We start from the raw sequence: 4,283 nt of genomic DNA, 5'->3' as shown, positions 1-4,283 counted from the left end.
CACCAAGAAGGACCTAGCAGTAAAATCAATCCTGATGCATTTGTAACTGCAATGAGCTCAGACTTTTAAAAGGCAGCGTGTCTTTACAGACACTAGTGCTATGATGCGACCTCATGTCCCCATGGTGATTTCTTACCATGCTTGGGGCCTGGGGACTGGATGGTTTACTACAGTGCGGCACTACCCACACTTTACATCGTTCCTGGGCCTTAGGGATGCTGAGAACTTTGCCCTTTCCGCCCCAAGCTTCTCCTGAGAAACCATGCGTTTCTCTTCTTAGGTTATCCCAATTTACATGGCTGTATAGTATGTGGTGATGAAAACCAAAATGGTGGCAGATGCATAAATGTTTTAAACATAAACTTGTGTGTCTCTGTGTGTGGTGCCATCCTATGTGACAAAGGACAGACAAACCCCACAAGCTGCTGATGGACTCATGATGTATGATAACATTATTCTCACTTCAACAGTGGCACGATCCTAGTGTTCCCTGATCTCCGGACACACATCCGTGTGCACGACTTTTAATGTGAAATATTAAAGTTAGGCAAAACGTCAATGAAACCGGCAGTCGAAAATGGGGTAAACCCACTGAATGAATTATTAAGACATCTCTTTACAAAGCACCCTAAGACCTTGATTTACAGAGTTCAGCTTATATTTTCTTATTTACATTTCAAAGTAGCTATGTAGATAAACACGGTTTGGGCCACCTTCCAGGTGACACCTGGCCCTTTACTTATGGTGAGGAGACAGATAAAGGAGACGATTCTGGACCCCAATATCAGACAGACTCAGTTCCCAAGGATGTCCTGTGACCCGGGTTCAACCTGCCTTGATTTTCCACAGGAAAGCTGACGTGAAAACTACTCCTTTTGGAAAGGGGTTTTCAAAGTCGACCTCATTCAAACTGAGCAAATAATTAACTTTTCATCCTCTCATAAAATCGAGACTGTGGCTGGTTCAAAGCCCAGGACCCCGGGGCCTTAATTGAATTAACTCGGTTTTCCATCCTTGCGCCGGACCATTCCAAACCATAACATTTAGCAAGGCTGACCTTCCTGGCGAGAACATAAGCGCCCATTGAGGGAAGATCGCAGAGTCAGGGCTGTGGCACGCAAATGGGGCCTGAGTGGAAAATGGGACTCTCTCCGAAGGGGACAAAACTCTTTCTGTTTCCTATGCTAGAGAGTTCAGTATGAATGCAGTTCCGAGCGGCCTTATCTCCGCCAAAGCAAAGAGAGCTGTGCCCCAGTCGCCTGAGCAACCGCAGCTCCCACCTGGCTACTTGGGACTCCGTGCCTTCGCATCTATTACCTAGCCCGCTGCTTGGAAGCAGCCTTCTTCCTCTGGCTCCAGCCACTCCCTGCCCCTGCCCTCTATTCAGACCTAAGGAGCTACTCACCGCTCAGACATTTCCTTTTCTTTAGCTTCCTTTATTGATGTCACCAACACTCATGGGCTTTTCGTATATATCTTTGATGCCTACCTTGTGAACCAAATATGGACAGAAACTTTCTGGGGAAAATCTGCACAGTTGTAGGGATTGGTGATTAAGGTCATTGTATAAAACTGATGTGAATTCATCTATCATGTTGTTCAGGTTTTTTGTTTCTGTTTTATTTATTTGTTTGTTTTGTTTTGTTTTGACAATTGGATGATGCCCAGGGCAGCTAGATGATGATGATGATGGTGATGATGATGGTGGTGGTGATGGTGATGATGGTGGTGGTGGTGGTGATGATGGTGGTGGTGGTAGTGATGGGAGAGACAACAGGAAAGGGAAGAGGAAGGAGAGAGGGGGAAGGGGTAAGAGGGGGAGGAAAGGAGGAGGAGAAGGAGGAGGAGGAGGAGGAGGAGGAGGAGGAGGGAGAGGAGGAGGGAGAGGAGGAGGAGAGGAGGAGGAGGAGGAGGGAGAGGAGGAGGAAAACAAAAGGCTTCTGATCACACTGTAAGTGCCCTGAGGGCAGGGAGCTGACTTCACTTCCATGCTTTCTCTAACTCTCTTTACACATTGCTATGTCTGACTCAAGAACTCAATAAATACTTGGCTGCTGCTGCATCCTGGGTAAGGCCAGAGCAGCCTTCTCCCTTGCCTAGGACCTGGCACCATTTTGATAGCAAAATATGTTTTGAGTGATTTGAAATTTGTGAAGGCTAAATTGTAAGGCAGGGAGGGAGTTTCACTTTCCTTTGAAAATATTTCTGGTCTTGTAGGGAAGAGACTTCTTCATTTGAGGCAATCTCTCCTAAAGACCACTAAAATCTACCCGACCACAGAACGTTTAGGCAAGCTGAACCTTGGAATTAGTGATCCGCCTAAGGAAATGTAAAATTAAATTTTTAATATTGAAGCTGACACTTTAGCGTCGTCCCTGGGACTGCATGGGGGAAGTCTTGGTGTGTGGGAGAAGAAATATAATTCGTGATCCAAGGTCAGTGGCAGAAACCCCCTGGGCTTATTTGATTTGGATGATGCTCCCATAGAATTGTTACTGATTCAAAAAAACATTTCTTTTTAATTGGTGGTGATTTATGTTGTCTGCCTCTATGAATCCCAATTTGAAAGAGGTTGTCTACTTGTATGAACTCTTTGGAGGTGATTGCCTAGTTTGTGCAAGTGTAATCAGAAGGATGAGTTTATAATACTGTGATTACAACCCCTCTTGAAGCAAGGTATCTTTCCATCCTGACTGGAGGCAAGGCTCAGAGGATCAGACCCCTCCTATGCCCACCAACCCCTAGTAACCTCCTTCCTCCGTCCCTGTTCCTTCTCCCAGGGTCTATTTCTCACAGTCATTGAAAATCAAACACCTTCCTTCCCACCTCTAACTCTTACCGACTGCATTCTCTCAGCAGACGTGATTTCCCCCAACAATATGAACAACTGTGTTTAAGGCAAAGCCCGAGGCAGCAGTGAGAACTAGCTGAGTTATCTCTGGGCTCTGTGGTGTATTGGATTCAGCCCAGCCTTGATAAACTGTGTTTTATGAAGTGACTCTACATATGTGGTGCATTGCTATTCTATTACGTAGTTGTTATTAATCTATTTCCAGTTAAGGCCCAGGGCAGTATGTAGAACCAAAGGATGCTACAAGCTTTCTTAAGGAAGCTGACTGACTCGGAGAACCATTTTGTTCAGGAATATGAAGGTCACCGGTATGCATTTCCCATCCACGGGGCAACTCTGTGAAACAAGCCTGGTCTCCACGCGGACTGAAGCTAAGGCAAGAGCAAGTTCAGACCCATCGCACATGACCAGATCCTTTACCGGAGTCAATTTCACGTCTATAAAATCTCTGCAGTACAGCCCTTAACCTCTCGTTAATCTTCCCCATGTATCCAAATTGAAGTTTCCTTCTGACTTTCATTTTCTGAGGCTGGTTATTTTGAGCAGATGGATAGGGTGTCTGTGGCCAAGCATCGCTCATTGGACCCACAGCTCGTATTTCACCAGATCAATAGACTGCATGCTGGTAATCCAGGATTCTGGTGGGCACTCCCTCTACGAAGCTTTGAAGGTAGAAGTCGGTCCCCTCTGAGTGAGAGAGACTGGGAGACGCTGGGTTTAGCGCAGTGAATAAGCGTATTGCTGGAAGGGGTCTTTGTTTATTTGTTCAGATATTAGAGCTAGGGAGAGTTAGGCTATCTGCTTAGTTACACGTGTACTCTAGGATATCTTTGAATCTGTATGGGAATGATTCTCAGAGAAAATAAAGCAGGGTGTTCATTTTTCAGTCATCAGGATGGATCAGGGAAAGAGCCAAGGAGAAGATCAAATGCGTATTTGGAAGGACTTCTTCAAAGTGGTACCCATTTCTCAGATGTTCTAGTGTTGATATTTTAAAGGCAATGTGGGATTTTTATACAAGAAAGCTATATCACAGAGACATGGTTTGTGACGTTGCTGACCTGGCTAACAAAGGGATGAGAATAAGTGTGTGGTGAAAAGCTTTGGCCTGAGTTTAGATTGATGTTCTGTTTGTGTTCATCACTGAAGTGGAAACTTAGGGGTTACTTGGAAAGTCAGCTGTGTTGGGTGGTGTTTGGCTGGGGCAAACATGTGAAGGAACATTTAGCTGAAGCAGACACAGGTGAAAGGATGTTCTGCTAAAGCAAGCACGTGAAAGGACACGTGATGAAGGATTACTTTGCTAACGGCACGCATGTATTGGTCCACCTGACACTGGGTAGTTGAGTTTGTTGGGACTCCATAAAGAGAAACTCACCAAAAAATTTCTGGTGGTGTGCTGCAGTTTCTCGATGATTCCTTGGATTTGGGC

General features: G+C 45.4%; 4 annotated features.

The window, feature by feature from the left end:
- Positions 772–3,784: an enhancer, noted in NCBI's record as "E195 fragment". NCBI's record gives its function as "enhancer in chondrocytes, cartilage, peripheral nerve, kidney ureters, and dorsal root ganglia" and the evidence as "EXISTENCE:transgenic organism evidence [ECO:0001131][PMID:25940622]".
- Positions 908–944: a protein binding site, noted in NCBI's record as "SOX probe 4". NCBI's record gives its function as "promotes enhancer activity" and the evidence as "EXISTENCE:protein binding evidence [ECO:0000024][PMID:25940622]".
- Positions 1,063–1,099: a protein binding site, noted in NCBI's record as "SOX probe 2". NCBI's record gives its function as "promotes enhancer activity" and the evidence as "EXISTENCE:protein binding evidence [ECO:0000024][PMID:25940622]".
- Positions 1,154–1,190: a protein binding site, noted in NCBI's record as "SOX probe 1". NCBI's record gives its function as "promotes enhancer activity" and the evidence as "EXISTENCE:protein binding evidence [ECO:0000024][PMID:25940622]".

The sequence above is a fragment of the Mus musculus genome, chromosome 11 (assembly GCF_000001635.26).
Source record: "Mus musculus strain C57BL/6J chromosome 11, GRCm38.p6 C57BL/6J".
Lineage (NCBI taxonomy): Eukaryota > Metazoa > Chordata > Mammalia > Rodentia > Muridae > Mus > Mus musculus.
This window is presented reverse-complemented; position numbering and strand designations above follow the sequence as displayed.